Consider the following 24,514-nt stretch of genomic DNA (forward strand, 5'->3'; position numbering starts at 1 on the left):
TTACCAGCATACGTATAACTTCACTGCTGTTGAGTCCTGCTTGGCAGTGACCTGCTGGATACCCTCTTCTTTTGCCTGACTGGGTTTGTGTGTGAATGCATGGAGACATCCACAGCATGTGGGCTGCAGATATCTAATGTACGCTGTGGTTATGGTTACTGCCTCACTTGTCCTAGAAATGAGAATTTTCCTATTCCTGTTGCCAATGGAAATGCGTATTCTTCCTATGGATACTTCAGGTCTCTCAAATCAACATTTGCCTTTTGAAATTTCCCGTGGGCTCTTCCCACAGCAGTAATTGCCATACTTTATAGCTGCTGCATGGCTGATAATTTCCCAAGCTTTGAGGCTTATGGGAGAGTTTTGTTCTGAGAGGCAGAAATGGACAGCTAATCCCCTCCTTCTTTAAACAAGATAGACCTAGATGTTAATTCTTCTCTTGATGTATGGGATGGTGATGGACATAAATCCCATTAGCATTAATAGGAGTTAAATGTGTAAATCCCTGCTGTGCCATTGGGAGCATTGATTTCTCAGTTTTTCTAGTTTTTCCGGTTCACTAAAATCCTGAAGTTCCTGTTCAGGTTGCCTGCAGCTGTTCCAAGTGCATTTCTGTGATGTCCTTTCCTGCAATGTGGCAACCGCTGTTAATTATTCTGACTTCATTTTGCAGACCTTTATCTTTTTGAACTTTTATATTATTGGATTCAATTTAACTTTTATTCTCTACCTCCACGTACGAATACAGAAATTTTGTGTCAAGTATGACTTTATGATGTGATAATACAGTGAAGAGATCATCTAACCACCCAGAAATGGGTGATCCAGTTCTGTGCCAAACACGTGTTCAGAATGACATGATTTATTTTTGCCCCTGCTGTATATCCTGTTCAATCCTCTGTCATCTGAGCTGAATCCGTGACTCTTATTTGCAGTACTTAATGTTGTCTGTTTTCCACCTATATATTTTTTTCCCTCCTGCATCTGTTCCACCAGCTTCCTTCATCAACTTGCCATCATGCTTTTAGGTACCGTGCATCAAAGAACAAAACCTGTCCTTGGGCCATTGAGAGCTAGGTGAAATACCTATCTTTTCCTTCACATTATCAAGTTTGCAAACTTTTTATTTATATATTACTTTGCTCTTCCTCTTGCTTGTAGAAATATCCATATTTTTGGTTTGTGAATACTCGTTTGCTAGCAGCTGATAGAAACTATGAGAGATGTGGCCCTGTACTCCAAAGAAGTCCTGATCATTTAAGGTGGAAACTTCTTTATTTCCTCACCACTTGTCTTCATGGTCTACTTTATCACTCTTATATTTTTTGCTTTCCCTACGAAAGTCTCACCTTTTCTTCTATTGCCATCTTAATTGTTGCTTAAGTGATTTTTTTTTCTGTGTAACCCACAGCTCAGAAGCAAACAGGCTGTACGTTAAATATCAATAAATATGCCACCACATAAAAAATTATCCTTCCTCTTCTGGAACCAACTATATAGCTGCAGTGTATCTTGTGTAATAACTTAAATAGTTACTGTTGGCAAGAGGGAGGAAAAATATATTGCTGTAATAAATGCGCTTTTTGAGTTACTCAAAGAGCGTCAGATATGACTGTCATTGTTAATAGGAGCTAAATAAAGCTTGTGAACCTCTTTCCAAGCAGTTCAGCATTTCAAACTGCTTGAACTCAAGAGATTTCACTTCTAGTCATGGGCTATTTGCACTTCTGTTTGCTGAAGTTCCATGTCTGTAAATGGAGCTGCATGCCAATCTGCTACCTGAGGAAGTCTTGCAATTATGTTTGTGCTGTGTGGCCCAGCACTTTAGAGGGGTGAGCTATCTAAAATTTGTATTTTCTTCTTGTTTCTCAAATAAAATGTCTGAAATATGAAGAGTAGAAACACAAACGGATTCAGAAATCTATGGCTGGAGTTCGTTGTAAATAATAACCACGGCAGTGGGGAGGAAGAAGCATTTTCAGAATTATTTTAAGTCAGGAAGGACATGATCAGTGTACAGATGGCCTGTGCCCTTGTTTAGTGTGGGCATGGAAAGTCTGAATCCACAGTAGCAGCCGAATATGCAGAGCCTAAAAAACACCAATGAAAATTTCAGCACATGGATCATATGCAGAGGAAGCTTATGAATGAGCCTGCTTTGCTGGAATGGCAGAGGACAAACCTGGCTAAATTTAGCCTCATAGCTTCTCTTGTAAAGGAAGATACTGAGGAGAAAGCAGAAAACAGAAAAAGAAAAGCAGAAAATGTGAGTTTTGGTTCAGGTTTCCATGTTGAGTATATTGCTGCTAATTGCCGTTATGATATATGACAATTATAATTTAAATGGCCAATATTGAGCTCACCATGTCCATTAGTCAATGGCCAAACTAAATATTGACGACGGTATGGAAGTATTTTTCATTTTCCTGATGGTTATTCTGCAAGAAGAGAAACTAGGTCTGTTTTTATTTATCTTTCAGTGCAGTCTCATGGTATGGAACAGTATTTATGGTGCTGTGTTATGAGGATAGAACCTCACATGCTGTAAAATGGTAGCTGGCCTGGAAAGCCACAAAAGAAATGTGAAAAATCATGTTCCCCTATCAAGATAACGTATCCAAAAGAAGATTTAAAAAAAACCCTTTGGCCACGTTTTGCATGTTTTTATCCCTTGTATCTCTGGCTTTCTGTTTTATTTCCCTTTTATCGAATGCCTCTTATTTTTGCATTCACCTTACTGTAATGTTGTTAAGCACAGTTGCTTCATGGTTGGATGAAAGACTGGAACAAATTTCTCACTGCTGTTTCTTTTGTGTGTGTAGTTTAGAGTCAGCAAAACCTTCCTCATTCCAACAGTGTTGGATGATTCAATTTCTATGTATGAACTGTATCACCAGTATGCAGAAGGTCAGCTCACTAAAGCAAAGAATACTCAGAGAGTTTCAGTGCTCTTCTTTACATTTTGCATCTAAATGACAAAATTGCAGTTGATGCATTGCTTTATAGCCACATCGAATGTCTTTTCTCTGAATTACATCTAACCTGAAGGCTACTCTTTTCTGATATCAAGCATTAAACACTCAATGATAGGTTGGTCTGCACAGCTCGCCTTCCCCAAACGTAAGTTCATATCAAAAGCCTCCTAATTAGCATCTCCCTTAAAAAATAAAAAAGGACAGGAGTATCTCAGTGGCACTTTAAATAACTCCTGCCATCACTGACTTTTTATCAAGTTTGTGAAAAAGGGACGACAAACTCAAATTGAACTGCTTATCTATGCAAGCCCACTCATTTGAAGAAAGAGCAGGAAACCAAAACTATGGATCATCAAAGAGCCAAGGTTGAGTTGAGTGCTTTGTGTTAGCCTAGTAGCATCCTTCTTGAAAAGACAATTCAAAGTGGTCAAGTAGAGTTAAAATACAGTGACCAAGTTACAAGAGGAAGTTTTCAGTGGCATTCTGCAGCTCTGTAAATGAATATCTACAAAGCAAACAACAAAACCACAGCTATTAGAAAGATGCCTAATCTGTCCCTTCTGAAATACCTTGAGATACTTTTCCACATCTCTCCTTGACAATACTGTGGAAAACTGAATATGAAGGTAGCATGCTAACAGAAATAAGAAAATGTTTCAGGTTTTCTCCAGGGATATTTCAAAGAACTAATCCTAATATCAGATCAAAAATGCTCTGCTCTACAGTTTTTATGTTTTGAAATGTAAATTGAGGCATCGAATCATTTAACTTTATCTGATTATTATTAATACAATAATAAGGGATTAAAAAATACTGAGAATTGAATTTCTTTTCAGCTCTTATTCAGACTGTTGCTCTTTCAGAATAGCTGTGCATTCATTTAAAATTCCTTAATTAGCAACAGTAAAAAAACATGGGCTTTCCCAAGAATTACAGCCTTCCATTATTTCACAACTGCTAAGTGAAGGTAGATTGGTTTGTTTTTCAGTGACAAAACGGGTCATATTTGTATTGCAAGCAGTTCACTGGTCTGATATGACCAGTATTCCTGTTATTTTGTCTTGTCTCTATGGATTTTTTTCTCTAGTGCTTTCCATTTACTTCTTTAATAAAAATACATGTCCCAATGGCTTAGAACATATTTTTTGTTCTTCACTTCCTACACTGTAGCTTCTGTCCTTTCATTTTATCATTTCATTTTTCATGTATCTCACACATTCTTTTATGCTAAAAAAGAGCACATCTTTGTAATGAGTTATATCTTCTTTCACTAGCAACTAATATCACCCGTGCTCACTTCAGCCTTCGAATTTGAAGACAATGAATCTGCTTCACTTTTGTTCTATAAATAGGAATGCTAAATCTTAATTATCCTTTCACGTTGCTATGTCTGTATCTAGCTGTGCGTATGAGTGTTTCTGATCAGCATATATGTACTATTGAATTTATTTTTATTCCCAAATGGCATCCCTCAGGATACAAGACCACATCTGAAATAATTAACTTGTTTTTACGTGGACACGTGTCAAATGTTATCTGGGAGATATGTCTTATCGATCGTGCTTTGTTTCATTCCATAAGAAATTCTGAAATATAATGCCACGTTGGAGCTCTGCAAGCTTTTATTTTCCTTTTATGCCTATCCTATTCAGGCTGAATTCCCAAAGATAACATGCAAGTGTCAGGCATGAAATTTTACAATCCTCCTATATTTCTTTCTTCCTGAGTTTGTAGCGTGGCCTGAAAGGCAGAGATTCTTACAAGGATTTTATTTTTATATTTTAGCAGTGTGTGAGCTTTTGCATATAAGTCCTTAAGATTTTAGTCGAAAATATTTTATAATAAGAAAGTTAAGCATGTCCTTTTCCTCTGTAGCAATGTTACTTACTAAAAATAAAAGGTCTTTAGAGTCATTTCTGCAAACAAACTCTAGAAGAAATGGTGCTACAGCAAAACAAATAAATCTATTATTCCATTAAAAATTCTGATTTAAGAGAAGCTAGGTTTTGTTTTGTTTGTTTTTTGACGAAAATGCTCCAGAATGCCTCTGTAGCCAGGAAGATACATACTCAAAAGGCCCTGATTCATATGGCAAAAAGCAACATCAGGTGAGCAAACTCACCTGAGTGCAGCCTGGTGCCATCCTGGATTGCAGAGTTACGGTGTGTAGGATGCACCATATTCTAGAGAACAGTTTTTAGAGAACCAGTAGCTTATTTTATACCTTTTAAGCTTGTGGAATTTGTGCAAACAGCCATAGTAAAAGCCTGCTAATCTGACTATTCAAGAAGATACATCAGCAGCAGTTTCTCTGAGTACATGTGTTGCTTTGTGGGTTTTTTTCCCCCACATTTCAAGATGTTCTGTAGTAGGCACCATGCCATTGTGCTTGTATTGTAAAGTGGCTTTTGTACCCTTCTGGGAACAATGACTGTGGCCTTGATTCTACAAAAAGGGATCAGTGTTGCACTGAGGGTGCAGATACCCTTCAGCTGGTGCTTAAACTGCGAAGGCAGCCCCAGGCCCACAGCTTTAAAACCTGCTGCTTCAGTGAGTGTCATTAGTGCTGTTGTTTTCACTCTGATGGAGCTAGTGATATGTTGTGTTTATTTTTCTATTAGCTATAGGTAAAATGTTACCTATAGAAATTCTGTTCTTCTCAATCCTTCAGCAACTTCTGCCTTCAAAGCTTTTTTTTGTGATTCCTTTCTACTTGCAGGAGCACTTGCTGCTTCATACTTCTCATTACTTCCAATAAAACATTCTTTTTTTGAGTCTTCCCTGCAGTAGTTTCCTTGCCAAGGAGGGCTGCACACCCACCTTTGCCTGAACTGGTGCTCTGTTTTTATCTTGCTGGCACCAGCTTCTGCTGAAGGACAGATGGTATATTTTATCTGGTGTTTTTGTGTGTTCTCAGAAACATTTATGGGAGTCTGTCAAGTTAGCAAAATAATTATGATTAATATTACTTTTTGCCTTCTCTCCAGCCAGAAGAATACTGCAAAAGCTGATTTTCTTGTTTCAGTACCCTTCGAATCAGGGAAATAGAGACAAATCATAAAAGATTTAAAAACACGTGTTGAGATTTTCACCTTTTTTCTTCATTTCTTGGGTTTTGTTCCTGACTCAGACAGATTTCTCATTTTAATCAGATTGCTCTTCCCATCCCAATTATATTTTGTGTTCTGCATTGTGTCTCCTAGCAGTACCTCTTTCCAGGAGGGTAGAACTGGGAACCAGATTTCTGAAAAAGAAAAAGCTGAACAATAAGGCACTAATGTTTTGGGCCTGGATGTTTCCTAAGAGCTCCAGGGAAACAGGCTGCTGCACAGGTCCAATACAAGCTGAATACATCATTCTGTGTTCCGTGATAAAGTCCCCAGGAAAGCTTAAGTCATTTTTAGTCTACATACACCTTTATCCTGTGACAAAGGGGATTATTTTTGCACAGACCTCTTTTGCCTATTATAGAAGCAAGGCAAACTGCTTATTGCATTCAGAACGCTGCTCTGCTATTACACGAAAAACAAGCTGTTCCCTTTTTCTTTGAGGAAGTAGCATTTATAAAGAGCAGTCAAGAGGGAAGCCATGCTGCCCTCCAGTTTGCTCCCACTGAAAAAGGTAAGGGCAGAGATTGTTCAGACTTTCTGGACAGGTGGCTCTTGACTCTGAAAGGCCAGAGGAATTGTAAAAAAAAAAAAAAAACACCACTATAGCTTGGTCTCCAAGGAGGAGGATGGCAAATTGTGTTCTTTATTCATACCATATGTTCAGAGATTTATTTTTTTTCCCTCTTTCTATCAGGCTTTTTCCTCCCCATCTATGTCCTCCAGTGGGCTGCTCTTTGTCTCAAACCATCATTTGGCTACACACTGGCTCTCTTTCCTTCCAAGCTCCTGCTTTGATCTCCAATGTTTGAGTGCCAGCAACTGTGACAAAGGCAGAGGATTGCCTTTTCATCTGCTTGCTAGATTGTTGGGCCAGAGCAGCAGAGCCCCATTGTTTAACCTGTCTGTGCAATTCAAAAAGCCATATTCTAAATTGCCACAGAGGGTTTGTTGACTGGAGCAGAAGTTCTCCAAGAACCAGTTCTGTGAGCTGGGGAAGTTCACCTGCTTAGCAAGATACTGCTAAAGTTTCCCCTGCAAATATTGCAGGTTATAAAATTAGCTTGCTGATCGTAGGAGAGCAGCTTAAAATAAAGCACTTATTGTCAGCTTGATGAAGTTCCACTCCATTTAACTTATCATAAAAATACCGGTTTTCATTTTCAACCACCTCCTTAGGGAGAAGTGACTGAGGGTCACTTCATGCTCTTATAGCTGCTCCTCACAGAGGACCCCTCTGCGCATCTCCTGCCAAATTGAACAAGTCAATGAGCCAGCCCCCCCCATATATATTCATAGTTCTAGCATAACATCTGCCCCTTTTGGTTTTCAGTCTGTGATCAGAATTCCCTCTGTGTTGAGTAAAAGCTGAGTAAGGACCTTGGGATATAAGTGGGTGCTTGGAGACTGTGCTGGCATCAGGCATGGAATGAGTTCTGTGAGATTAGCTCGTTCCCTGGTATTTCCTCCTGTCAGAGCCACAGATGTGCTTCATTTCATTAGGTGTAGCTGCAGGCATACTGCCATGCAGCTCTACTGCTGACTTTATCCCACTACTGCTGAAGGCCAAATAATCATAATCATTTCAAGTTGATAGCACAGTATATTTCCCCAAGGAATACTATTCAAATTAAATCAGTCATACCAACAATGATTTTATAATTATATAAAGGGAGCCTTGTTACCCCAGTTTTTGTTTTTGTTTTTGTTTTTTTTTTTTTAATTGTGAATTCTATCAAATGTCTATTTTTCTTTTAAAATATATTCTACTCCAAACTCTTGATACTTTACTGTCTGTAATGTAAAAAAAAAAAAAAAAAAGATTATGTTGCTGATAGTATGCTTAAGTGCAACGTCAAAATTTACTGTAGGTAGGCACCAGAAGATGCCACGAGAGGGCTTTTTCTTGTGATGGCAATAAGTCAGAGCGTTGACTAACTCAGTTTTGAAAGTACTGTGCTTCAAGTTCAGCAGAGAGTTAGATCTTGAAGCCCCTGAGTTATTTCCTGGTGCAATTTAGTTGCTTGCAGTAGCACAAAAGCTCTTGAACAGGAGCAGACCCTGCGTGAGCTGGCGTAGCAGGCTGGCCACGAGTGAGTATAGCTGTGCTCTGGGTTATTCAGCATAATGCAGCTCCTGCTTCTTTTTATTAATGCTCCTATTCTCTACAGCTTAGTAATAATTTCAGTAGCAGAAAACCTTATTTCTCTTACTGCAGGTAAATTACTGAATGCTTAGGAGCAGGATGAGGCTTCTTTTTTAGGGTAGATCAAATTGATTGCAAAAGAACTAGAGCAAAAATTGCTCCACCTTTTTAGAATAGGATGATTTATATCTCCTTTATGAACAGGAGATAAAATGTTCTGCTTCTTACTCTCCACAGAAATAAAACGGAACTAAAAATATATCCTAATGCAGACAAGTTTAAAATAGAGCTCAGAGCAGACAAGTATTCATGAGAAAATGAGTTAATGATTTCTGACTAGTTGGGCATATACCAAAATATTAAATGTAACCTTTCCTAAATGTGTTTGGTTTTATCCCATTGCTAGGCAGTAAGTAGTACTGAGTGGTAAGAATTACGAAATCTCTCACTGGATGAGATTGAATCCATGTCAGACAAGACTTCAGTAGCATGCGGGTGAACTTTGAGAATATGTCCCTTCATTCATTTGTTTTCTTTTACTTCTACTTTCATGTATGATGTGCAGTTGGTTTCTCTGAAGGTAGTCATAGGAGTTTTTCCAGTAGCATAAAATGTAAAAGACAGAAACTCCAATCAGATAAAATCTAATTTTTTTTTAATTCAGATTAAAGTCTGAATTTGATTTTCCAGTCAGAGACTTCTGAATTTCCTGCTTCTCTTAGTTTATACTACAGAAGTTCCCTTTCTTTTATTATGTCAGATTCTAGGGCTGGGGAAGGACAAGTGGAAGAATTAAGTTCAGGAGATTTCCACTTCCATTCACCCACCACATTATGTTTTTGTTTAGCAGCATTCTGGACATTTTGTCCAGAAGGATACAGTGAGAAAGAACATTGAAAGACTTACTGAAATCCAAAAAGGTTACACCAGCTGGCTTCCACTGGTCACCTAAGTGGATAACCTTGTCATGAAAGAAGATTAAGTTGGCTAAACAGGACTTTCCACTCATGAATCTGTGTTGGCTGTAGCCAATGACTGTGTTGTCTTTCAAGTGTTTTTTTCAGGAACTCCCCAAATTATCCTCATCATAGTTTTGCCAGTTACTGAAGCATTTTTAGCTTTATAATAACCTCTTCCATGAACGGTCAATTCATATAGTGGGTTATGTTGTAATCATTCACTCATATATAATATGATTTTTGGGACAAAATTCTGCAACCAGAATTCCAGAATTAGTTTTTTTCTGTTTCAGCTCATTTCATCCTTGTCATGACATTTACAAGCTGACTGGGAATGCATGTGCTTGCTTTACCTTTTACCAAAGAACAGAAAGGCCGTTGCCTTTCTATCATTAATACCTAAATCTCAACACAACAACAACCAAAAAAATTGCTGCAACATTGAAAATAAGACTCTAATTCCCAGTAATTAATTCCTTGAAGTGCGCATTGCTACTTCTCATCTATTAGTCTCCTTCCATCATAAGCCGTATTAATGTAGCATATTGATGTAATTAGTCTTTTAACTCCTGCAGAGATGAGTGTAGCACGCTGTGCCTCATCAGTGTGATAAAGGTTACATAGGGAGCTATGTCGGCGATGTGCTGTTATGCATGTATCCCATTTCGTGGACCATTTTTTGGCCATGAGTTTTCACCTGGTCACAGCCCATTGCTCTGCATTAGCAGTCTGTATGGCTGTAGTAGGGACAGTGCTCAACTCTTGCAGAAGGTTACCAACATTCTGGTTTAATTTTTGTGTAAGACACGTTGCAATGTGGTCTTGCTCCCCAGCAAGCTTGCTGAGGTGTTGCTGACCTGTGAATAATAATGTTGCTCACCTAAGCCCTGTCTGTGGACTTTTAGCTGTCTACCCTTTGGCCGTCCATGCAGCAATGAGCAATGGCCACCATCGTGGAGCTGTCTTACGCCTTAAGCTGTAATTGCAAACATGCCTTGCTATTCACCAAATGTGTTAATTAAACATTCACTTAATTATAGTGATTACAGTCCCCCTTAGCTTAGTGATTTTCATAGAATTCAAGTGACTGTGGCATCAATTTATTGCTTTCTTCTCACACAGCGTTTAGAATTCCTTCTTCAAAAATCTAAGCATTTATCTAGAAATATGATTTTCACAGCACGTGTTGTCTCCAGGTCAGTGCTTAAACCTGACCATTGAGGCTAGGTGCCTCACTAGAGATGCTGTTTACCTATGACTAGAAATACTGTGCCTGGTGACATTCTGGCACTCACCTTGCCTCAAAGAAAACATGTTGCTTCTTTCTCCCCAGGGCATGCTACAAGCATTTGTTGTAGCTGTTTTTGTCCTTTGCTGATCTTGTCCTTTACTAAATTCATTTATATTCTCCCAACACCATGTCTTCTTTTTTATTCTCTTCTCAGCCTCTTGTTGGCCCCTACAAAGCTGGTTTTTTTCCCCCCTTCCTGCTTGTTTTCTCCTATTTTCTCATATTAGTAATAGGAGCTGAAGAAATCAAGCAATAGTGCTTCTACCAATTAAATTAGAATTGGAGTATCCACAGCTTAGGGCAACCTTTAACAGCTTGATAATGTGATAAACCAGAAACAGACAGACCAGTAAAACTTCCTTCTTTGCCTAAGTTCTGTTTTCCACACACATGAACTACGTCATTAATATCCTCTGTGCTGGCAGCAAGGCTTAGCATAGATCTAAATTAAAGAATTCATTAAACAAAGGGATAGTGACAAGCTTGGTCTGGAGTTTGACCAACAACATATGGATTTATGGTATCATAAGGAATTTGGTGAGGAATAAATATCCTCTAAGGTCATGCGTATCCTTACTCTTGTTCTATCCTCTTGGCCTTGGCTTTGGGCTCTGCTGCCTGAACTTGAATACTGTTCATTAGGTTAGCCTTTGGATTCTTAAATGTGTTTTTTCAGTGGCCAATTTCCCATGTTTTTAATGTGATTTTTATAAAATATTGCTGATGGTAATGTGATTTACAGAAGATCTGCATGTCAGAATGCAGTGGCACACGGATCATGTCCCCTCTAAGTGACTGGAAGCCAAGGTCCTGGGACTTTTATGGCCAAATGATAAAAAAAAAAAAACAAAAAAAAAAAAACATCAAGTGGGAATAACATACTACTCCAGATATTTTAATTAAACTCTATCTGCAGTGCATGCAGATTATATGCTCTCACTTGTACTAGCTGGACTTGCACATGGCTAGGCAGTGGCACTGCTGCAATATATAGTAGTCTGGGTAGAAATTTAATGAAATGGTAGATAGGTGGGTTAAATGGGCATACTGACTTGTATGTGCACTTGGAAGCTGATGTACTTTGGGTATCCTGCTCTAAGGACAGGAAGTTCTGGTTTTAGATCAAGTCTTGGTGAAGGGATAGCATTAATGACTGGGAATAATTTCCAGTGAAAATAGTTCTTGGCAGAACTATGATGTTATACTGTGGGCTTTTTTTGTTTCTGATCCTAAGGAATAAATAAACAACTGACATGTATAATTGTTGTGCATAAAACGATGTGTGCAAAAATAAATTCTGGAGACGTGGTAATATGCTGTAGAAATTTGAAGTCTGTGAACAGTGTCGAAGAGAAAATTCCTGGAGAAGATTTGTCATTCTGTCAAAACCTAAATTGTTAAAATAGCAAACAAATGTCGATTATTTCCTTTTTAATTTCTTCAGTGCATGTGTACCAAGTGAAGAGTTCAGTTTCAACGCTAGTATTTTGAAATTAAATTTATCAACAGCTTAAATTTAAGCATTGTCACCAAAATTTGTGTGTCTTGGTGCAGCATTACTGATTTGTACTTCTGAACTTTTTTCATTCCTCATGTTCCATTCCACCTTATACCGTACAAAGGTTAGCATCTTGAAACTTCTCATGGACTAGAAATTTTATTTACTAAAATTTTGCTCCATTGGCAGAATTCTTTTTCCTCCTGCGATACTAAAGATCTGTGTGAATATATGGAGTCAGTTGTCTTTAGCATCACATAATTTGGGATTTTCATACTCAATTCCTGAGTGACTGCTGGTCAGCTTTTGATAGAATTTTGGAGGCCATCCTGTATAATAGTTGATTTTTTTTTTCTTTTTATTCCCAATGTTTTGAATATTCATATATTCATTGCTTGAAGCTCCAGTGGGAAGTAATGCTCTGTGAACATCAGCTACTGAGCTGACACTTTTGAAAGGAAGATCTGTTTCATTCCTCTATTTTGCTTCGTGTTCCCTTAACCAGACTTTGTTGTTTTTAATAAGAGATGCTTTCTCTGTGGTGGCAGCAGAAGGTATGTAGTTGTTCCTGGGATTCTGGATAGGATCTGAAGCTGATGGTGTTTGTAGATTTCTAGAAAATGTGACAATGAAAAGTTGTCTTGACATCTGCAATAGCATCTGTACGATTACACTTCAAATTCCTATACTTGACTTTCCAATATAACTTACAGTAATACAGAAATTCCAGTAATACAGTCTTTTTGAAAGTAGAAAAAGTTGATTCCTTAAATTTAAATGATTAGTAATTACACTTTCTTTTTTTTTTTAACTAGAAATATAATTTTTTTTTTTTTTTCCAGGTAAATTGCAATTAATGTCTGTGTGTTCAGGTACTGCTACTATCAGAGAGCATTTTTCAGTTTCACGGGACTGCAAAAGCTAATACCCAAATCACAGATTTGTGTTAGGAGCATCTGGGTTGGAATTATTTGCCAGTCTTTAGGGAATAGTGAGCAGACAAAGATTTCTCCTTCCCTTCCAGCCTCTTGCTGGCTCTGCACCTGGCGGTGCAGGTTGCTCTCAGATTGCTGCTGTTGGGGAACAGCTGTGGCCTGATAAAGTACTGGGACTGGGTCCTACCATCACATCCTTAGAAAACTAGATTCAGTGAAACTCATGTTATTCCCATAAGTAGGAAGGAGAGTATGTTTAGAGATTGATGTCTTTGCTTCGAAAAGTGTTGCTGTTATGTCAGGTATTATCATCTAGTATAACTCACCCTGGTTCTGTTGGCATTGTTGATGGTCTTTGGCTTCAGAGTTACTGAAGTCAGTAATGGGGCAGTCTTTTGTGGCCATTGAAATCTTCGGAATACTTTGGTGACAAATATTCCAATCATAGTGCTGTTCTGTATTTGAGTAGGCAGTAAAACAGAACGCAATACAAGCAGCGATAGAAAAGCTGAATTTTGCATTTTGTGCACTGATCTTCTTGTGTTATACAAACCAGTGAGATGAATTAAAAGGGAGCTTCATTTCTTTTTCCTGCTCCCTTGTATTTCCCATACTCTGAGCAAAGCAAAACAAACTGTAAACCTCAAACACTGTTTGTTTAGCTGGGTTCACTCCATTTTAAAAGAAACTGTATTAGCTCTGATACATCCTCAAGCTGTGCTTATGAGTAATAAACTAATTTAAAGGTTGAGATCTGCCGTCTGTAAAAAGCAACAGTAGATTATGCTGACGTGGGTCTTGTGCCATAGAACCAGAAGAGAACAATATTTAAATGTGAAATGTGTCAGTGCAGAAGGGCTAATCACGTAGTCCATGGCTGATTGGTGCAGTGGTACGGTGCAAGCCCGTGTGCCAGTTCCAGTGCTGGACAAGACTTCAGTCATGTGTGCTTTAAATGAGGTCCCAGTATATTTTCACTATTAGTTTTCATTATAGCAGCATGTCTTCTATTATAGAACCTTGAAGTATTTGTGAAATGCAAGTACATACACTGCAAGTACTCTTGCAAGTATGCAAGAGACAAGTACTGGGAGACTAATTTGCAGAAGATAGAGACCTTTTTAAGTGAAATTTTGCCTAGATACTTCTTATATTTTATTTGTTCAGCTCAGTCATCAGCCTAGGGCTTTATAACAAGTGATAAAAATTTATTATGTAATTTCCTTATTTAGATGACTCAATACCTATAAATCCAACTGATATGAATATGAAGTGATCTTGCACAGTAACTGGAAATAGGGCTGCTTAGGTGACTAAATGTCAGTTCTGCTTTATGACATCAGGGGACATTTCACATATTTTGTTCTAGGATGTTGATGTCACATCATTAACAAATTAAATCAGTAAAACTACAGTATTTTCAAGCCTATTTATTCTGCCACCCACCCGTTTCATTTTTTTCCCTGTAATTTCAAAATTAACCTTCAAATTTTTCTTATGTGCTCCCTGAAGGAGCTAGATAAGTCTCAGGACCAAGCAGTTCTTGTTTAGTTCCTCGCTGGAGCCCAGAGCAGATGGTACAGAGAACACATCCCCAAGAAGCTGCATGAAGAAGTCTGTTGAGACCGATACACGGAGTAGCTCTACTGCCTGCAGTGTTTTCATAAATCTTCCTGCAGTATGATTACTTGTTGTCTTTCACTGAGAGAACATACACATTTTGTGATGCTTCCAGTTACTGGTTCCTTGAAATTTGATTTTTAGACTATTCAGTGCAACATCTTAGAGACTCAACAGTGTTGTCACTCATAGCCACTTAAGAAATTAAACCTGAGTTGGCTTTTCTTTTCAGTGATTTGGATGTAGGAGTTGAATAAATCCCTAGCAAATTCGTTGATGATACATAACTGGGATGTGTTGTTGAATCTCTGGAGGGATGAGAGGCCCTGCAGAGGGATCTGGATACATTGGGATGTTGGACAATAATCAACAGCATGAAGTTCAGCAACTGGGATTTGGGGGGAGCATTGAATAAGCATAGTCAGCCAATCAAAAGAGGTGTGGCCTCGGTTTGAGAACTGTGGGCAGTTTTGACCACCTCAGTATAAAAAGAATGTTAGGATACTTGAAAGCATCCAGAGGAGGGCAACAAAGCTGGTACATGGGCTAGAAGGCACATCCTTTGAGGAAAAAGGTTGGGTTGACTGGTCTGGAGAAAAGGAGGCTCGGAGGTGAACTCATTTCTTTCTGCAATGAGTTTGCAGGGAAGGGAGGGGAAGAAGAGGGAGGTGCCAGGCTTTCTTCCTGGGAACTGATGACAGGATGTATGGAAGTGGCACAAAGTTTCATCAGGGGAGGTTCAGACTGGGCATCAGGAAAAATCTGCACAGGCTTCCTAGGCTTGTTGATGCCCACGCCTCTCAGTGTTCAACAGGCATTTGGATTATGCCTTCTTTAATGTTCTTTAACTTTTGGTTAGCCCTGGAGTGCTCAGGCAGTTGGATTAGATGATTTTTGTAGGTCTCTTTCATCTGATCTGTTCTGCCTCTTTATGTTCTGGGTATAATATTGTTCAACTCAAACAATTTTTTTTAACATCATTTAATTTCAGGCACAGTTGACTTGCTATATATTGGAAATTTCAATAGAGTGTCAATTTTTGTTGAATCTAGTATTTTAAGTTTTTTTAGAATTACAATACTTTTTGGAGTGTGGAGTTGATTTCTGTGAAATTGCAGCACATGTTTTATGTGCTTAAATTAACAAAGCCTTGCAAACCTGTTAAGAGACCCAGACAGTACTAATTTTACACTTGTTCAAAATGATCTGCAAAGTAAACAGTTGAGTTAGAAATTTACCCCAAGAGTCTTGATTAGCTAGACAACACTTAAGATAAATGAGTCACCTGCACACCTTCCTGCTTACCTATGGCTGGAAATTAACTTGAAATCTTCCTTAGAGAAGGACTGGGTTCTCTTGTGATCTGATAATGGCTTCAATTGTAAAGTTTCTTGTCAAGTAATATTGTATGTGTTTAAAAGAATGTGGAAAAAAAGGCTAGAGAACAGCCTGAAGGAGGGACATTTTGGAATATAAAGTCGTATGGATAGGCCTTTGGAGAAAACTCTTAACTTTCCTCTTAGTTAGCGAGACTGCAGACAGCTGTCCTCTTATTCCACATGATTCTTTCGTGAATCATGAAATGCTCTTCTCCCACTATTGTGTGATGGGAAGGTTAATTGCGGACTTGTGTTTTAAAAAGTCCCTTGTAAATGCATTGTCTTTAATTTACTGGCTCTCTCTACTAATTGGAAAACACAAAAGAAGTGTTGACTTGTAAATGGAATTTCTTGAAGGGTTTTTTTTTTTTTTTTTAATTTCTCTTGAAAAACGAGCAAACTACTTGGGGACTTTACTTAAGTACAAAACTAAGATAAGATTGTGCCAGGATTCAAGCAGTTTTAAACAATCAAATGGAAATAAAACTTTTCTTTTTAATGAAAGTTGAAATACTGATATAATTTTACATGTATAATGGGCGTTTCTGGGACTTTAAAACTGTCCTACGTATATTTTACCTTATTTTCAGTCTGACACAGGAATGAGACAAAAAAAGATGTACAGAAAATATTACTCAGAACTTCAATTACGTGTCTATTTTAGTGATTTCGTTTGTTTTAGGGTGGAGATAATCAGTCAAAGCAAATGCATTCGTCTGGTCTGCCACCTACTTCCAGTTCTCATTTGCTCTTCCTCCTGTCATGAATCATTTCAGAGTATTTTGGAGATTTGAGAACTCTCCAAAAAGATTTTAGGGAGCTACTTTATTTTACCACCCATGTGATTTTAGCCCAAGTAAGAGTTCTGTGACTCACTCACCTGTTCAGCCCTTTTTCAGTTTTCACTTACAGCTGCACTAACAGTGATGACATGTTCACTCTTTGTTTCCCAACTTCAAGTTTATCTGCTCTTTATTGTGAATTACTATTACTGTGTCTGTTAAATCTTTCCCAGCTGTAAAAAGAAAATCAATATTCATTTGACGTTTGCAACAGGAACCCACACTAGGTAGAAATGCAATGATTTTGCTGTTGTCAGCACCAGTCCCGAGCTGAACTGATGAACAGAAATTTAGAGGAATGGCTAAAAAAGCTTGTAAGTATTCCTTCTGCTAACCCAAGGAAGAAGAGAAGATTTGAGCAGGATAAAAACATTTTCTGATCAGAAACTTTGGCTGTACAGCACCTGATTCAAGAGGATTTTTAAAAAGCATTTATTGAATTTGTAGAGATAAGAAGGATCTGAAATATGTTGAGTAATGCTTTTGAACTTTTTTCCCCATGACTTCATCATTAAACTATTCCAAGTGAGTGAAACCAAGGTCTGTGATGCTTTGGTTTTTTCACTTTTCTCTTCTTGCTTTTCTTCCTGAAAAATAGAGAACCGAGCACCCCATCAGCTTCTGTATTTGATCAAGACTTTCTCTTCTTCTGAAGGTACGGAGATTCTGGGTTCTGAAGGGAAAACATGCCAGGCTTTCTTTTGCTTTAAATAGATACATATTTTGAACTGGGGAGTCCTGTTTTCAAAAAAGCTTAATACTCTTTAGCAAAAGGTCTTAGCGTGTTTGTAAACAAGGATGAGTCTCTTTTCTGTTTGAAAATTCAACTTCCCTATGAAATGGAAACAATATTTATGTGTATAGTGTAAGCGCTGAGTCATGAGAAATTAATTCATTGATAGGAGACATCTAAAAATCATTGCACAGAAGCCATTATAAACTGCATGGGAGAGATTGCCTCTAACGTCAGGGTTAGCATCGAGAGGTAAATTAGAGGTTCATTTAGCTACTAAAATCAGATTGCTTGTTCTCTTACTCTTTCTGTAGTGTTTATCTGTCCTTTATATCTTGACTGCATAAACCTGAGGCAACAAAGATAAAAAATACAGCTAAGAAAATATGTAATATTGAAAATAATTGTGACTTAGGAGAACTGAAATCCATTCTAGAAAAGCTTTGCACCTTTAAAGACGGAAAGAATAACAATGTATGAGATGGGAAGAGGTACACAGTCTTCAGAGCCTCATGCTGTAGAGCTGAGAACCCATGGGGAAGAGCTTCACTGTGGTTCTTGTTGACACTGCCTGCCTTCTCCTGCGGGCATCACTAAGACTTGCAAGAAGGCTGGAGGAAGGCAGCACCTCTGGCACTGAGGTGGAGGACAGTCCTATGGGTCTCAGCAAAGCTTCTGCCAAAACTGCTGTTGTATTTCCCTACTCATTTGAAAACAAGAGAGAAAAAAGGCGTTTAATTCATCACTTCACTGGACACCACTCAAAGAGTATGAGAAAAGAAGGATTAATTTAGGGACTTCTTGAAATTAGATCATGGGGACTTAAAGGCAGGAAGGTGGGGAGGTAAAGAGGGGTATCAAATGAAATCACCTGTGCTCTTTGTGGAACCCAGTCTGTTCCTGCTGACTTATCAAACTGTAAGCCAGACATGGTTGGAAACTTTTCTGGAGATTTAATTGTTTCCATCTATAGTTCTGATTTTACTCACCTCAAAGACTTTTTAAATGCTTTTTTTGTCATTTTTAATTATCCAGTTTGAATTCTGTTCAGATCATAGAAAGACTAGGGTTGGAAGAGACCTCAAAGATCATCTAGTTCCAACTCTCTGCCATGGGCAGGGTTATAAAGTGCTAGATCAGGCTGCCCAGAGCCCCATCCAACCTGGCCTTGATCCAGGGATGAGGCATCCACAACCTCTCTGGGCAGCCCATTCCAGAACCTCAGCACCCTCTCTGTGAAAAACTTTCTTCTGATCTAATCTAAATCTGTCTAATCTATATCTCCCCTCCTTTAGTTTAAAACCATTTCACCTTGTTCTATCACTATCTGTGTAAATGTTGTTTTCCCTCCTGTTTATAATCTCCCTTTAAATATGGGAAGGTTGCAATTAGGTCCTCTCACAGCCTGCTCTTTTCCAGGCTGAACAAACCCACCTCCATCAGCTTGTCTTCGTAGGAGAGGTGCTTCAGACTCTTGAGCATCCTTATAGCCCTCCTCTGGACCCTCTCCAAAAGCTCCACATCTTTTCTGAGTTGCGGGCCCCAGATTGTTGGCCTTCCAGGCTACGAGTGCACACTGATGGCTCATGTTAAGTTTTCATCTTTCTCTGCAGGACTTTTCTCCATGCAATCTTCTCCTGGTCTGTACACATATCTCGGATTGCCCCAACCCAAGTGCAACACCTTGCACTTGGCCTTGTTGAACCACGTTAAGTTTACATGGGCCCACCTTTTGAGTTTGTCAAGGTCCCTTTGGATGTCATTCCTTTCTTCTGTCATCTCAACTGCACAACTCAGCTTGATGTCATCTGCAAACATGCTGAGGGTGCATTCATTCCCATTGCCTATGTCATTGATAAAGATGTCAAAGAGTTCCAGTCCCAAGATCAATACTTAGAATATATTTAGAAAAGTGTCCTACAGTTTTAAAAATGAGTGTTCTTCAAACAAACTTTATGCAAAGTTGTCAGAAACCCACGCTACTGGTTAAATTGTCAGGTAACTTTTATTTCCTATGAGGAGGAAGTCATATATAGATAGTATTTGTAAGATGATTCATGTATTTCTTGCTCATCTCCCAACTGCTTTCCTCCTACAGAAGATACAAGACACAGTATCTCCTACAGAAATCTGTGCAAGTTAGTCTCACGCATTTTTTTTCTTGCAGACAGATACATGAATAATCCAGATGTATACAGATTAAAATATTTTGATAAGGAATAAAGTCATATTATATTATTTGATCCAGTAAATCTTATACATTCTTCCTCAGCTAGAGCAAAGAATTTTAACAATATCCTTAAGATTGTGTGTTCAAAAATGGATGGTGTTATGTCTCTTTTTGAGGATTAGTACATGTCAGTTTCTTAAGTGTAAGCAGAATATCTTCTTTCAATGGCATGTAAGCATTTTAAAAATACCAGGGAGCTGGACTGACATACAATAACTAGAAATTTTGTTCATATCATTTGCTTTTTGGCAATGTACTGGTGCAATATCTGTTGTGCAAATGCAGCATGCTGAGCACAAAGGGTCCAGTTCCTCCTGCTGCTCCAATCGGACAATCCCATTAAGTTAAATAGAAATTCTCATGCAGGATTAAGACTTTGCTACACTGTGTAGGAAAATATTTTATCATATGAAGAAGTTAATTTGAATAGACTGCATTTTGTTATATATGGGAAAGAAGGGAGAATTTGGAAAAAGGGATCATGGTTCTTTTTATCGTTGAAATGAAGGTTTGCAATGTCTATGCCATTTAATGACATGACCACCAGTATATGAATAATGGCAGCTTTTTTAAAACAAGCTCCAAAATAATATTTTAATATTCATTAATAGAATGCAGTGACACTGAGGTGCATTTATCCCATAAATTGGCCTGCACTGACACTGAAAATCATCTAATATAATGACAAAAAGCTCTTCCAAAAGACAAAGCGATTCAGCTGACAAACTGGCAATTACTCCCACAGACTTTTCAAGTCTGTCTTTAAATAAAACATTTGTTAAAACATCTTATGCTATGCACCTTGTGTCACTGGCACCAGGATAAATGCTGCATTATATTCTACCAGTTACTTTCAATTAAAGATATTTCAAAGAATGTTGATATAATTGGAAGAGCACATTTTAGGTTTTTGGAACTATGAAATTTCATTTGGTGTAATGATTAGCAAAGGCTAATGAAACGGGTGTGTTAATTTAATGACAACAGATTTGTAGTCATTCATAAAAAATATACGAGGGCTGCTCCGAAAGCAACACCTCCTATTTTATTCTGTTGGCCCATGATGTCAGAGCTGGATATTGGCGGTATGCAGTAGGGTATGGCAGCAGAGGGGAGCAAAGGGGTGGGACTGAATTCCTCCATACAAAACAGAAACAAAAAACAGCACCCCACTGACATTCATTAATGTTTGCTGAAAGTTGATGGAGACCAACTGGTGGATGTGAGCACAGTGAGGGTTGGGTGGTGCATTCCAGCAGTGGTGACAGCAACAGTGGTAGACTCAACAGCTGGTAGAGTAGCTTGTTCATCTATGTCAAAAATGCATAGCTCACGGTGGTGACTATGAAGAAAAGCAGTGTTTTGTAGCTGAGAATTTGGTCTGTCAAACGTTGTTGTGCTCTTTGTAGCTGTTTCTACAGAAATAAATAGCAGGTATTACTTTCAGAGCTCAGCAACCTACAGTGCGTCCCATTTATTACTTCTTAATCACCATTGATCATAACCGCTACTACAGAGTCAAAAAAAAAAAGGGACAGATTGGATTGCCTTTACTTGTCTTCCTACCAGTTGGTTTGTGCTCTGTGCACAGCAAAGGTATTTACAGCAAATGAGTCATAGATACAGAGATCTGTAATGCTTTGGTTGCTGTTTTCAGCACACAGGCTTCAGGATGACAAGGCACGATGGCCAATGAATGGTACCAGAAAAGATTAATTTTGTTAGTTTAGCATAATTTAGTAGTCAGCATGCAAACCAATTATCTGTCCCTGCATTAAGTATTTTAACACTGTAGAAAAAAGAGATTATGTTTTTAAAGCTGAAGCAGGGTTTGCTAAGATAACTTAACTAAAATACTGTGGTTAGAAATAAGATTTGTACAAGGCTGCTTTTATGTTCTGGCATCAGTCTGTTAAGAAGAGAGTATCTAAAAGATTATCTTTTTTCCCCCCTAGTTTTAAGCTTCGTTTCTTGTTTACCTCAATTACAAAAGGAGGAGTGAATAGAAACCAGATTTGTCCATGGTGAGGTGCAGTGAGGATGCAGTGGGAGCCTATGCCAAAAAATAGTCATCAAACACAGCTTCCAGTTGCAACTTTCTTAATAGTCATCATCAGGAAAGTCCCTTTTTGGGACTGTTGGATTACTGCCTCACAAGGAGCTGGCACATTGAAGACTAAGAGCAAACTGCAGCAGAGCCCAGCACATGGAACTGCTGAGAGAAGCAGAAGTTGAGTATTTCAAGGGAGGCTGTGCCAAAGACTTCCAGCTCAGGAAACAGATTTCTCATTTTTAGAAGTCCAGTATAAAGTGAGGAATGAGTGTTTTTTAGAATTGTGTAACAGCTTACAAAATAGTTGAATGATTAAAGAAACAAGACAAGGATTGCTGTGGAGTAATTATCTCTGAAATTTTCTGGATATTTTAGTTGAGTAAAACCATGTACCAGTACTTGGCAAAAATGAGGTAAGATGGTGCCACGAGAGATGTGTCTATTATTGCAGTGTTTTCCACAAAACTCTTCATTTACCTTTTGAGAACTTTTGAATTTCAACTTTCTTCATGGTCATTAATTTATAATCACTCTAGATCACCTACACGTGGTAATTTAGTATTCTTTGAATTTTTAATGCCTCTTCAAGATTGATGTTTATAATGTGTTTGTAATGTTATATTTGAAAGCCATTAGGCAGGGTAGTAACAAAACAATATTTCTGCTATGACATTTTCAATAATGGATATGATGGTTTCTCTGTGGAAGAGGAAAACCTTGGGGTGTCTTGAGAGGCTCTGGGCAACAGGCAGTACCAGCAGAAGGGAATTTGGGATAATGGGGCTCTAGAATTTATTTGTAACAAGTTTGCTGTAAGTTAGTAATTGCTTCAAGATAACATGACTCTCATCCAAAACATGCATAAATATATTGTTCTCAAGAATGGAAATTGATGAGCAAAACTAATTAACTTGTGAGCTGATGTGGAAAAGTAAATCCAAACCTTCAAATTAAGTCTAAGCAAGACCCTGACTGTATACGTGAAGATACTGTCCTTTGCCTCCTACTTCCTTTCTTTCCATTTGTTTTCACTGCTGTCTTTAATGTCTGCGCAAACATTGTAATGCATCTGGAGCTTTGTATAAGTAGTAATAATACCTCCAACTGACGTTCCTGGAAATGACAGCTTCTGAAATACAGCCAGTCATATGAAATATAAATCTTTCTTACGAATCTTAGCAAATGCCACTTCTCCCCCAGATTTGTCTGCTACTTTTCAAATTCATGGTCTCTGTGGTTTGGCTGTGGCATCTTTGAAACAGCATGGGATAATCAAAGTCGTTCTCATTGGATTCCATTAAAATCTTTTTGAGAAACCCAGAGGCATTTAAAAGGCGATAGACTGCATGTCCCCAGTGCTGTTGAATTTCTCACAGTTCTGGCGTGGGTTTCAGATAAAGGACGACGCAGTTCTCTCACTGGGGTACCAGTGTCAATCCAGATGAAAATCCAGAGGATGCTTGCTTATCAAGTGACCACAGAATAAAGAAAACATTGTGCATGTAATACTGACCCTTTCAACAATGTTTGCACGGACTACTGCCTCTTTACTTACATTTTGTACGAGCAGACCCTCTAGAACACAGTCTTATTTTAAACAGGATGACTATAAGGATCAAGAAAATTGAAGTAGGTAACTTAAATGTGTGATTTTTGTGTCTGATTTTCTTTCTACAGGAATTCAGGATTGTGTGGGGCAGCTGATGGGGGATTCTGAGGCTCTGAAATAGGACAACCAACCATGAAGGCAACTGACATTCCTGTGAGTACGCTGTTCTCTTTGCGCCAAACAAAAAATACCCCGAGATTTCCAGGCAATCGTTAGATTAAATAGAACAATCAAGCTAAATTAATGTAGTTTATCAGTCAGATGACTCAGAATCTTTTCATGAGACTTAGAGTACACTTGAGTTATGTAGATGGTTTTCATTTCCTAGCAGGAACTGGATCTTCATTTATGGTAAGTCAGCATATTTGCATCTGCTGAGGCTCTTTTTCTATATCCCAAGTGAAATCAAGTTTGTAATTTGCTGGACGGATAGAAGTGCACAGAGAAGTAATTGGTGTTCTGTGTTCATTTAGAACTGGGCTGATGCGCTCTAAAATAAAGCAACCATTGGAAACGTCTTCATCTGCAGCTATCATTTAGAAGTGGTTTGGAAAATGAGCTTCTTTGTTATTGTGAGAAATGATTTGTCAGATCACGCTATAGTCTGAGCTGTAGGTAACATAAAGATTCTTTCAGTTTAGCAATCTTAATCAGATGCCCTCTTTATTTTAAAAAAATCAAAATAAAAATCTATGCCATAGTGATATAAATAGTGTGGTGGTTCTGTGTTCCCTCGTTTTAGTTTCTTATCTGAAAGTACGTTTGACTTTTCCCTCCCTTTTTCTTTGGAAAGCCTGACAATTTTAGAGCTGAAAGCAAACCCTTTCAATAAAATAGTTTTGGTTTCAGTATGTCTGAGACTGAGCAGTCAGATGACTGAGCAGTGACAATAAAAATACGTGAAGCTTTGGAATTTTTGCCCTGAAATTGAGATGCACAATTGAAAGACAATGCTCAAGAAAACAACTGACTCCTGTTGTGGATCTTGATATACTTGTATTGCCTAAAGTACAGTGGGGTGCATGTTTTGTTGCAGTTCTTCTTTGGATATACTGCTTTGATTCAATGTTTTAATAATGTGCTTTTACATTGTATGGAAAGAGCAAAAGGGCAGCTTGTTTTTGGGCAAAGGGCTTG

The 24,514-nt window shown here is 38.2% G+C and overlaps 1 long non-coding RNA gene across 2 annotated transcripts in view; it reads left to right on the forward strand.

Moving 5' to 3' along the window:
* The window catches only part of LOC149915975 (uncharacterized), a 471,330-nt gene that overhangs the window by 361,371 nt on the left and 85,445 nt on the right, over window positions 1–24,514 (forward strand). For both annotated transcript variants that reach the window (XR_016470937.1, XR_016470940.1), the window contains exon 5: window positions 23,446–23,530. This is a non-coding gene — a long non-coding RNA (uncharacterized LOC149915975). The remainder of the gene's footprint in view (window positions 1–23,445; window positions 23,531–24,514) is intronic.

This window comes from Phasianus colchicus, chromosome 14 (assembly GCF_987193195.1).
Source record: "Phasianus colchicus chromosome 14, bPhaCol1.hap1.1, whole genome shotgun sequence".
In the NCBI taxonomy this organism is placed as follows: Eukaryota; Metazoa; Chordata; class Aves; order Galliformes; family Phasianidae; genus Phasianus; species Phasianus colchicus.